This window comes from Equus asinus, chromosome 10, assembly GCF_041296235.1.
Source record: "Equus asinus isolate D_3611 breed Donkey chromosome 10, EquAss-T2T_v2, whole genome shotgun sequence".
Taxonomy (NCBI): domain Eukaryota; kingdom Metazoa; phylum Chordata; class Mammalia; order Perissodactyla; family Equidae; genus Equus; species Equus asinus.
This window is the reverse complement of record NC_091799.1, coordinates 50821037-50834371: the sequence shown is the minus strand read 5'-3', so window position 1 is coordinate 50834371 and position 13335 is coordinate 50821037.

Here is a 13335-nt window from a genome sequence, read left to right as displayed (position 1 = left end):
TTTTATGGCTGTTTGTGAAGCATAGGTCTTCTGCTGCTGATAAGCATCACCCCCCAAAGGAGCACATACACCGTCAACACAGTCCTGGTCCGTGCACACTTCTCAACCCCCTGGAGTGTACCCCGATGCCACAGTGCAGGGGCCCCCACTTCTCCACCAGTGCCCCCTACAGTTCACCTGGTCCTCATACAGGCCCTGCCCCACAGAGGCAGACACCCTTGCCTGCCTGTAGAGGGTCAAGGCACCCAGTCCATGCAGGCTGAAAAGTAGCCTGAGGGCTTGATGTTAGTTGGGGCTGCTCCCTAGGGAGGGCTGCCTGCCCTGGCTGAACTGGATTAAATCTGTACTCTAGTGGGCCTGGAAGACCCCTGGGCTAACAGGCCAAGGGATGAACCTCAATGGCAACCACCATGGTCCATGTCAGCATGCCTGGACCAGCTCAGAACAATAGCCCCCACCAATGCCTCAGTCTCCAGAGAGCTCCCTCCTCTCACCAAGATGCCCCCAGAGCCCACTGGTGAGTCTCCTTTCACCGAAGGACTGTCAGCCTTCTCTCTGGTGATTTTAGGTTGCTGCAATGAGTGAGTTTGTGTGTGGGCCCTTTAAGATCCAGGTTTTTTGGCTTTTGGCTGACAGCTTTTCTGGGGGTATCCTCACTGCAGTTAATAGCCAGCAAAGCCAGACAGTAAGACCCCTGTCTCAGCTGAGCTGAGTCTGAAGGATGCTTATAGCAATATCGCCCCCGTTCTAGACCTCACTCCTCCGGGGAGGGCTGCATACCTTAGTGTGGCTCCCGCTTGGCCAGCTGAGAAGCTCCGCTGCTCCCAAAGATGGCTTTTTTCCTCTCCAGAAGGAATTTCTGCCTCTTCTGCCTTCGTCAGGACTGTCCCTTGTTGTGGGGGTTCTTTTTATCCAGTTTTCAGTTTTCAATCCAGGGTAATTTTTCCAAAAATTGTTGTCACTTGGTTGTGTTCGTGGGAGGAGGCAAGTTCAATGTCTGCTCACACCGCCATCTTGACAAGATCCTCAATATTTTAGAATTTTATAATAAAAGTTTCTGATAAGATTAAATAAGTAGGACATTTTATTTCCTTTTTTCTGTGCTGTGAACAAGGATTTAGTTTATTCATTCAACCTCAGTCATACTCCCCGACACCAAGCTAATTTAGTTAAAAACAATGTCCTGACTACATTGATAAAATTATCACCACTACATTATCTTGACAATTATTATCTTCTTTGTGCATTTTTGTATCTGTTTTATTTGTGAACTAATAAATAAAACAATGTGAATCTGGCCCTCAAAATGATTGTGATGTAGGTGAGGAAGTGATGTATTCAGTATAGGTGATCTTGAACTCTTCTAGGTTGTAAAAACTCCCTGTGAGTATTTTGCTTATAGTTTGTGTTGAGCATATTTTGAACACAACATGTGTGCTCTTTAAAAGTGGAGGGGAAAGAATATTTATCAAAAGCTTAACAAATAAATAGCAAAGAGAATGGAATGGGCACTGATGTCTGGTAATATTGATGGAAGCTGACAAAACAGTGAAGGCTTCCGGTCAGACCGAGTGGCTTGAATAAAGGCGAGAAGCAGTGTGGTAAGCAGTCAATCCAATTGGAGTGAAAGGTCATGCAAGCAGCAAAGAGGAAAAGAAAAGAATCAAACTGCATGAAATTTAGTAGTAAATGCACTATCTTCAACTTTGTCTGAAAATTTGAAGTGCATATGCACGTGATTTGTTGCTTACCAGAAATCATGGACGAAACTTGGGAAAGCAGTAAATTAACCTAACACAGTTCAAATATTTGACTACAAGTGCTCAGTTAGGCATTGTTATTCGATATGTAGCAAGTAAGGGCAGATTGCCCAGGTCATTGTCTCTTGTCCTGGCAAGATATTCCTGAGAAGATTTGTTTAGTTTAAGCTTCAGTATGAGCTCAGAAGGGTCAATGGTATACCAAGAATATTGACTGGATCCTCTGGAATATTTAGAAACCAGTGTGAGGACAAAAATGGAAACAAAACAAACAGAAAACAACACTAAAAATGTTTACTCAGAGAGTAAAACAGCAAGAGATCCATTTTAAATGTCTTCACATATTTGAAGGTCTATAATGTAAAAGGGGATTACTTTTAATTTCTGTGAACTTTGGAGATAGCGTTAGATCCATTTGGACCTGGAAGGTACCACAAAATACAGTAGAAAGAATACCAGTTAAGAGAAATATTGAAGCACAGAGTTGACTATGATGGTTACTGCTTTGATACATTTCACTGACAGAGTTTGAGGTGGGAACATTAGCTGTGAGGACAGGAGATTTAGTGTAAGGAAGGGACAGTAGAACTATTGCTCATGAAGACTGAACACAAGGTATGTGGAAATATGCAGGAAGTCTCTGCTTTTCAACTATATCAAGTCTCTTCTTGATCTTGGTTTAGAGGCTGTCACAAAGGTCAGTTAGTTTCTATCAAGGAGAATATGATCTAACAATTCCAGGAACTCTTTCTCCAATCCAAGTTCTAGAACCTTTACTGATATAGTCATTTCATCAAGCTTTCTTGAAGCAGTAGCAGACCGTACCTCAAAATTCTTAACCTGCATAGATGTGACCCAAGAAAAGCAGTGTAAGTTCCTGAATTTGGAGAAGATTTTTATGAATACATGTGACTGAATACATAAAGTTCACAAATTGTCAACCCAATCTTCTATGTAATGGAAAATGTGGTCGCACAGCTGATGCTCTGTGCCTGGGATTAGCGGCAGATTTCATGACAGGCTACTGCTTGTGCCAAGCAAAGCTAAAAATGGTGCCAGTTCACAGATGGATTGAAGATGGCAGCAACATATTCATTGCATCTCCACATTTGTTTCCAGAATCAGTTGTGATTTTTTAGGTTTAATCATGTGAAATTTCTAATATTCAAATTCCTGTTGGTTTATAAAAGTAAAATATTTATATTTTTGAATCTTACAAACTTTATTTATTCCTCATTGACCGCCACACCTAAGTGTGGAAAAGATTTTGGTTATTTTGCAAGAGATATTTCTGTTTTTAGTAAGATTTTTTTGTTTTATAATCACTGATAAATAAGCAGGATTTTTTTTTCCATTTTAATACAATATGTACTACCAACAGAAGATAGTCAGCATGAAACTTTCAAGAATATCTCCAAAACACTTCCTCAAAAGACATTTCAAAATCACTGAGCATTTTGAGCCTTGTAAAGTGCCATTTGGTGGATATGTTATTGAGAGAACATAGTTATCAGTGGAATTTTTGATCAGACCTCTTAAAGATCTTCTTAAGTAGATGTTTTATGTGTCCTTGATAATAAGATGTATGTTGAATAGGTAAATATTCAATATATCAATAAAGAATTTTGAATGTCTGATGATACATTTTCCCCAAAGAAATTTACTCTTTTGTATTTCTATATGTATGGTGTTTCATCTTCTCAAGGCCACTTCTGCTGTGATTATATGACTACAATGATCTGCTCAACATTTTTATGATTTCACTTTATGTCTCCTTTGTTCTCATATGATTATATTTTATCATGGGGTATTCAATGCTCTAAGTATCACACGCATTTATGAATCATTTATATAGTAAGACTATTGATAATTACTAGTTTTTCTTGTTTTCCAAATGAGGAAACTAAAGTACTGTAGGATAAAGCTAATTGCTTACAATCAAAAAGTCAGTGAGTTGTCAAGTAAGACTCCAATGTTGAGCAGAACACTCGAGAGTGCGCATTGACAACATTGTGTTAAGTAGTTCACGCTGAGCTGTCCCGAGTTCCTCTTACCCCACCTTCTCAAGTTCTGTTGCTCAGTTTTCTTATTTATTTATTTATAATCAAAAGCCATGTTACTGGATGAGGGAAATCAGAGTTCTGTGAACACATTCATCCTCCTGGGCTTCTCAGAATACCCACACCTCCAGGGAACCCCTCTTCCTGGTTTTCTTGACCATCTATACAGTCACTGTTGTAGGGAGCCTGGGCATAATTGTGGTCATAAGGATCAATCCCAAACTCTATGCACACATATACTTTTTCCTCAGCCATCTATAATTTTTGTATATTTGTTATTCCAATGTGTTTACAATCAAATTGCTAGAAATCTTGGTTGTGGAAGGCAGAATTATCTCCTTCAAGAGATGCACAGTACAATTTTTCTTTGTGCGTTTGTAATAACAGAAATGTTCATGTTAGCAGTGATGACCTATGACCAGTTCATGACTTTGTAACCTCCTTCTCTACACAGTTGCTATGTCTCATAAACGCTGTACTCTCCCCGTAGTGGGAAGCTACATACCTGGTGGAATATGTTCCTTGACATTCACATATTCCCTTCCGGAACTATCCTTCTGTGACTCTAACATCATCAATCAGTTTGGCTGTGGCTGTGAGTATTCTGCCATCTCTCTTTATCCTCTTCTGACCCCTTCTGCAGTCAGAAGACATGTTTAGTCATTTCTACGTTCACTGAGGCTTGTAGCCTCCTGATTATCCTCTCCTTCTACGTGGTCCTAGTTGTCACAATCATCAAGATGCCTTCTACTGGTGGACTCCAAGTAACCTTCTCTGTCTTTACTTCCCACCTGACTGCCATCACCATTTTCCATGGAATCATCCTTCTTCTCTACAGTGTGCCCATCTCCAAAAGCTCATGGCTCCTTGTCAACTGTATTTCTTACCATCGTGATCCCTACACTGAACTCCTTTATATACAGCTTTAGGAACAACAATGTGAAAGAGGTTGTCAGGAGTTTAATCAACTCCAAACTGCTTTCTCACTCAATATATTTCAAATAAATATATATATTTATGTCCTACTTATGTCCAGTAATTTTTCATATATATTACTGATGCTAGGTTACCTTTAAGTAAATATATGATTATGCTTTAAATCAATTAAATATTGTACTTTCCATATTTTTCAGTGGTCAAGATGCTCTGGATTAATATAGAAATAATCTATTCTGACACACTACATGTCTACTGGTTTCAGAAAGGACCATATTTCAAAAACTCCCAGTTAGACACTATGGAATTCAGGGTGATGAATAAGGGATATATATTTAGAGACTCATTAATTATGTTATAGTTTAAACTTTGCCTTATAAAAGTGCTAAAAACCACAGATGATAACTGTGTGTTCTGGATATGCTCTCAGGTTCTCATAATCAGTCCACTCAGAAAGTTCTATAAAACACTTTTTATTTCCCTCGAAACTTTATTTCATTTCAGGTAAAATGAGGACCTGGGAGTTTGCATTATGAGATATATTATCTGACTTTAAGCTAGGGGATGCTGAAAATGTTAATAACTCTCTATATTAATCACTTATTTTTTGAGTATCAGTCTAATATAGTTCAATGAAAGGTGTTGAAATTAACCCTGAATGCTAAGAAAAAGTTCAATTTATTTCTAACAAGTCTTATTTTCATTGCTTTTCTATGTAGATTCAATACCTAACTATGCCTCTAAAAAACATAAATTAATTTCTTTCTTTGCAAACTTTATATAAAGGAAATCATGCATTATGTATTCCATATGTCTGACTTCTAAAAATGAACATCGTCTTTGTAAATCAATTGTGTTGCTGCATGTATTTATAGTTTTTATCAATTTTGGTTCTTTTTAATGTTTTATAATAGAAATATTTCAGATTTTTTTCTTTAATACAGTCTACTATGAAGGACGTTTGGGATGTTTCATTTTGGGTATATATACCATTACACTGAATCTTAGTACTCCTTAGAATGGGTTTTATTTGTAGAAGTATTAGGCATTTATTATGGTCTCAATTTTTAAAAATGATTGTATTAGTTTAGACTCCTAAAAGCAATGTTTGAAAGTTCTAAAGTTATGACTCACTTCCTCACCAGTATTCAGTATTATTAGATGTTATGATTTTTACCCATTTACTTGATACAGAATACTTAATTTATAGTTTAATTTGAATATTTACGATTACTGAGGTTAGGTGCATTTTAATATGTTTTGGATTTTAAAAAGTGCCTTTGTATAGCATATTATCAATGTCCTTCTAAATTATTTGTCTTTATTCTTATTTGTTTTAAAAAAATCTCTCACATTATGAATATAATCGCTTTGTTAGTTATATTCCTTGAAAATATTTTCACCTTTGGCTTTATGCTTCGCTCACTTAATGTCTTTTGATAAAGTGCAATTTGAATTTTAACCTAGTCAAATGTTTTACTTTTGTAATGTTTTTGTAATTGTTTAGGAGGTGAGGAAGACATTTGTCTACATTATATTCAAAAAGGGTATGTTGTTCTTCATATTTTACTCTTGAGTCACCTCAATTTCATTTTTGTGGATGGTGTGAGGTTTGGATGTATGATAGATTCTTTTATTTGTTCAACATTATCTGCTCTCTCTTCATTTTATCTTGCTTCTCTATAGGCAGGGAGAGAATAGTTCGCATGTGACTTGCTTGGGACAGTGGGAGGTGAGTGAATGTGTTGTAAGTTATGTCATAGAAGAAGCTTCAAATGCCTCTGAATGATTTCAATCTTTCCTTCTTGAGCTTATGAACTCAACCTGGGGAAAAGCATACCACAAATAGTAAGTGTTCCTTCAACATGAGTCTTGGAATGATAAAACCTGGGAATGGAGCAAACTTAGTCAAATACAGCAAATCAGAGCTGTAGTCAATCAATAACACTCATGGTACTTCTCCATTTTTACCCATATGACTATATCATTTTCCTACATGATTTGCCGAAAACAATGCATTCTCTCCTTATTGCTCTGCAATTCTAATCTTATCATAAACAAAATTTCCATATGCTTGTTTATCAGCGTACCTGCTAACCATTGCCACAATGACTCTTGAAAAGACCATCCAACAATCAATGGATTAAAAGTACAATTATTTATTTTCCAAGATCTGCAGGTCACCTGAGGTAGCTCTGCTTCAGGCTGAGACTAGGAAGGTTTTGTTTCACAGCGCACTTCTGTGAGCATAATTGCTCCACATGTCTTTCATCATCTTTAGACTAGCCACTTCCTGTCTCATGGAAATGTCAGTAAAACAATAGACGAAGTGAAAATTTTCAAGGTCTCTTAGAGCCTCGGCTTGGAACTCCCACACTTTCTCTTCTTCCAACATCTCTTTGAATATGTCACAGGATTGGACTCATAATCCAAAGGTGAAGAAACATACCCCACCAATAAGGGACAATGGAAGATTTATGATACAAGGAGATGGTGACTAATTGGACACAATCATTCAATCTACCTTAGTCAACTTCATGACTCTTTATTGTATTTGAATTCAGTATCCACCATTACCACATATTCTTAATTATTATAGCTTTGAAATAAGTCTTGATATCTGTTCCAGAACCTCCGATCATATTTTCCTTCTCTGTGGGCAGATCCTGGTTTTCCTTGGCTCTTTACATTTTCAAGACACTTCAGGATTTATTTTGTTCTTTTATGGCATACTTTTGAAGCCTAAGCATCTTATGTGCTCTAAGAATTTTTTGTTTTGAGGAAGATTAGCCCTGAGCTAACTACTGCCAGTCTTCCTCTTTTGCTGAGGAAGCCTGGCCCTGAGCTAACATCCATGCCCATCTTCTTCTACTTTATATGTGGGACACCTACCACAGCATGGCGTGCCAAGAGGTGCCATGTCTGCACCCAGGATCTGAACCGGTGAAGCCCAGGCCACCAAGAAGCGGAACGTGTGCACTTAACTGCTGTGCCACCGGGCCGGCCCCTGCTCTAACAATTACACTTCTCTTTAGATCTTCTCTTTAAAGCATTCTTAGCTGTAGCTATGCCTTCTTTCCTTCTTTAGTTTATACTCCTCCATCTTCTTTTCAAAATTATGGTAAAGCCATATTGGTTGATTTTTATTTTACCATTGTCTTTATTAGTGTGACTTTTTTACTTGATTTATTCTGTCATTATCATTAATTTATTACTGATATTACTAATGATTTATTGATTGGGTTTCTGAGAAAGTTGAGCGGCAACAAAGGTATATATATCAATTTTCACATAATGAATTAAAAAATCCACTCTTTCTCTCTTTATTGCTCCATAGATGGATGATGGATAGATAAGTAGATATATAGGTTTATTTATCATACATAAAGTTCCACTGCTCCATTCATTTAAAGGCACTTGGAGAAGAGTCAAGAAGCAGGCAGACATCTCCATATGGAACTAACAAAAGGAAGGCTTGGAACTGTCCTTTTGCAGCTGGAGCAGTGGTCATGCTAAGAGGAACATCCTGAGATTAAATCTCAGTTTCTTTTTTTTTTTTTTGAGGAAGATTAGCCCTGAGCTAACTGCTGCCAATCCTCCTCTTTTTTTTCTGAGAAAGACTGGCACTGAGCTAAGATCGTGCCCATCTTCCTCTACTTTATATGTGGGGCACTTGCCGCAGCATGGCTTGACAAGTGGTGCCATGTCCGCACCCGGGATCTGAACCTGCGAACCCGGGCTGCTGAAGCAGAATGGGCACACTTAACCACTGCGCCACTGGGCCAGGCCCCCAAATATCAGTTTCTTTGAGTAGTTTGTACCGTGAATACGTCAGTTTTAGATTTTGCTGCACTTCTTCCTGACTTCTCTGTTTATCTACCTGAGGGACAGCTACCAGGTTCAAGCAGCAGAAAGATGGATTTATATCTTCATGGAAAAATAAAGTAGGCCAAGTTCAAAGTTAAACCAGGATCTCAGTGAAATGAGGTAGGTACCTGAGGCTGCTTTTTCCCTTGAACCAGTTGCTGAAAGGCTGAGCTACACTTTTTTTGAAGACAATTTCTTTAGAGCAGTTTTAGGTCCACAACAAAATTGAGAGGAAGGTACAGAGATTCCCCATATATCTCTTGCTTCGACATATGTGTAGCCTCCCCTATTATCAACATCACTCATCAGAATGGTGTATTTGTTACCAAGGATGAACCTACATCAACACATCATAACCACCCAAAGTCCACAGTTCACTTTACGGTTCACTCCTGGTGATGTACATTCTACGGGTTTGGACAAATGTACAATGGCATATATCTGTAATTATAATATAATGCAGAGTATTTTCACTGCCCTTAAGTCCTCTGTGCTCCACCTATTAATCCCTTTGCCCCTCTCCCCCTCCAGGCAGCCACTGATATTTTCACAGTCCCCACAGTTTGGCCTTTTCCAGATGGCAACAGTTGGAATCATACAGTATGTAGCCTTCTTAGATTGGCTTCTTTCACCTAGTCATATTCATTTAGGATTTAAGCTACACTTTTTATGGTCTCATGGGCATACACCGAAAGGCTTAAATTCAAGGGTAAACAAAGTTGAAGATTCAGAGAAAGCATTTCCTGACCTGGATTAAGATTATGGGCAGATGCAGAGGGATGTAAGAACAGTCAGAAGACAGATCACGCTTTTCTTAGTCTGCAACTAGCATGTGACTCATCTGAGTGGCCCAAGAAGCTTTAAGTATTGAAATTAGATGGATGTTGTACTAGACTGTCCCGAATGTCTGTTGGAAACCAACAAAAATCCTGTCTCAAGGAAGATTAAATAATCTGAAGCCTCAACTTGTTTTCCCACATGAGTTTTTGAAAATAGTGTGCAGTGCATAATCAAAGTTAATTAAGCACATTAAAAGGAAGACTGGGTGAAGCAAAGGATAATAGATTCACAGGAACTTTATAATGAGAATTATTGAATGCATATTGCAAATCAACCACACAAACTATAATTAGGAAGACAAAATTAAAAAAGAAATTTGAAAAATTTGAGGAAACAGAACCATGATATTTTATAAGGCTGATTTTCTTAAAACTGAAACCAAAGAGAAATATTTTTTAAAAAAATCCAGCAACTGAAATTAAGAAGCCAATAGAAGCATTTAATAGCAGATTAAACACAGTTTAAGACAGAAAAAAATATGTTGGAAGACTGATCAGAGGGGATAAATGGGAACTTTATTAAGTTCTTCTGTTTTTGTCTTTCAACTTTTTTCCTTTCTTCAGATGTTTCTTACTGAAAATACCTGTGAGTCTCTATCTGAAGGCCTATTTTTCCTGGTTCTGTGAGTGCCCTCAGTCTGCACAGTCCAGCTTGATAGTGCCAAGCAGTTAACAACTCCAGGAACAGTTCTCAACCAATGGTGTATGGTAGTGGGCACATAAATATACCAACTTCTTCACTGCTTGGATGAGATAAGTCTAAATTATGTTTCACACAGTCTTCCTGAGGGCTTCAGCTGGACTGAGCCCAGTTGTCCACAAAAATAACATGTTCATTGTTCTGTTGTCTCTTCTCCCTACTTAGCCACTGGTGCTTCTAGGATTATCTTCCAAGTAAACTACTTACATCCAAATCCTTATCTCGGGGTCTGTGTAAACCAACCTTGGGTAGTCTGGAAAACATCTCTGGAACATACATGAGAGATACGTGTAACAACTATTATATAGAAAGAGTTCCTAAGAACTGTAAAGTAGAAAAACTCCAATAAATATTAGTAAACAATCTAATAAACTTAAAAATATAAGTTAAATTGATTAAATCAAGAGTTGGCAAGAATGTGGGTTAAATAAAACTTTCATAAATGGTGAGTAGGAGTGTAAAGTTTGTCAAATGTTTGGAAACTCTTTGGAAGTATGAACCCATAGTTTCATTTCTTGATACAGAACCAATACAAACACATACTTTATTTGAACCAAAGTTACGGGGAAGAATATTGACAACAATAGTATTTCTGATTTCCCCAAACTGAAAGTGACACATAAATCCATGCAAAAAAGATAAATAATTTTGGTTGCATTTATTGAACTGACTATTGTATAGAAGTGAAAAAATTTAACTATTGATGATCAGAACAACATTACAGAATTTCACAGCTATAGTGTTAAGGAAGAAAACCAAATAATAAAGAGTATAAATCATATTATTTTACTAACATAAAGCTCATGAATAGGCAAAATTAGTGTGGAGTAATGTATCAGAATAGTTGTGACTCGTAGGGGCTACTGACTGGCAGAGGCTATAGGGATGCTTCTGGGTAATATTTTTATAATAACCAATATTGTGACCTTATTGCTATGTGTAGAAGTTTGTTCACTTTAAAAAATTTAGAGTTGAACTCAATTTTTCACTTCATATTTTTTAAGTTCTACTTCAATGGAAATAATCTAAAAGAATTTGAAAAGAATGTGTATTTGGCAAGTGTTGAAGCTGAGTTCTCTGGACACAGATGTTGAGACAGAGTTTGGCATGCAATTTTTTGAGGATAAATAGCTATGGAAGGAAAGGGAAGGATACACAAATGAATACAAGGACAATTCAGGTTTGATACATTCCCCAAAGTCCTGCCCTACCTTATGGGAAGCTTTGTCACACATATCTCAAATCAGAGTTGATCCCCTGGACTAGGCCTTTATATCCATGCGTAATCTGTCATATGGGCACAATGGCTGGTGCCAATCCTGAAGGAGTTGACAGCTGGGAGAATACATCTTTCCTTGAAGATGGATCTGTACAGGACATCTCAGTGCCCACCACAACAAGGTGTGGGGAATCAAGGGCTCTCACATGGTTCATGAGAGTGCAAACTGGTAAAATTACTTTAGAGTGTAATTTAGTGGTACCTATCCTAAGAAAATAAACCTTATGACACAGCCATACTACTCCTGAGAATTTATCCTACAGATATTTTGAATAACAAAGTAAAGAGATATACATTTGGATAATATATATATATTGTTTGTGTGTGTGAGGAGGATTAACCCTAAGATAACATCCATGCCAATCTTCCTTTATTGTGCATATGGGACTCCACCACAGCATGGCTTGATGAGCAGTGTGTAGGTCCACATCCTGGATCTGAACCCATGAACCCTGGGCCACGGAAGAGCAGCACATGAGCCTAACTACATTGTCACTGGTCTAGCCCCATATTTGGATATTTTTAGAGTGTTGTTTATAACAGCAAAAGGCTAGAGAATCTTAAACGCCCATTAATATGGGTTTAGCTAATAAATTACAGAATTTTGAAAAATTGATACCATGCAGCTATTAAAATGTTAGATCACTTTTATATATACTTATATTTTCTGTATACTTTCTTCTCCAAAACAAAATGTACCAGGAAATTGAGCAAGAACCACACAGTAGTCCTCACTTGACATCATTTATGTGAGAAGTGCATATCCATGTCTCTGTATGTATGAGCATATAAATGCACTACTATTTGCTCATGAGTCAAAATAAACAAACAGGTGGCAGTCATTACCTCAGGCAGAAAAACTGATGGGTTGAGGGAAGGTTTTTTTATTTACCTGTCTTTGGAATCACCTAAGGTAAATTTATTATCTAATAAAACACCATTACATTTACTTTATCATAAATAGTTTTAATATAGAAATTGATGATTAATAAATGTTGGCATGGATTTCAAATGTTATGATAAGAAGGTATCTGTTTCTATATTTCCTTTTTGTAGGTTGATTGGTAAATACCTACATATACAACTAGCTATACCCATATATACAGAAAATATACATAGAAGTGTATATTAATATATTCGTATTTTGTGTATTTCAGTATTTAGGTGGTTGATGAATTTACTTCAGATTGCATAAATATTATAATACAAAGACCAGTGTACTACTTCAAGAGCCAGATTATGTTGGACCTGTAAAAAATGAACTGAAATATCGCTGAAATTCATCCACATTCTTTTATTCAATGATTTTACAAGAATTGCTATTGCCTTCCTTGAGCCATAATATGATGCGTCATTTTGCCTCAATAATTATTTTAGCCACTTCTGGCAATCCTAGTATTTTACACTCTCAGCTTGTTTCATAAAATCATAAACTTTAGATCAGTTTTTGGCTATATTCAATCTTTCTCAATTACAATAAGCTTAGATTTCCAGAAATTTTTCATCATGCTCTTATATGGAGAGTTACAGGAGTTTATAAATAATACGAGAGTTAATGTCTGGGGAACGGTCCAGTTCTGCCTCTAATTAGCAACACAGGCTGGAAATACTTACACTAATTCCCAGATTTAGCATTAGAATCTCATACTAATTCCACTTTTTTTCCAAAAAATAAGTGAGTAATATTTACAGAGTTGCTTTGTAAATTGCAATTACTATTTGCAAATATAAATGACTAAAATTAAGATATTTATTTTCTTCTTTTTATTTCACAAGTATTTTGAATGTGTAGCTGAGCTAGATACCAGCTAAATAAAATGTAGTGGGAAATTAAGAGTTTGGTAGGGAGACATGCAAAGGAAGGAAATCAAATCAAAGCACAACCTTAAGAAAA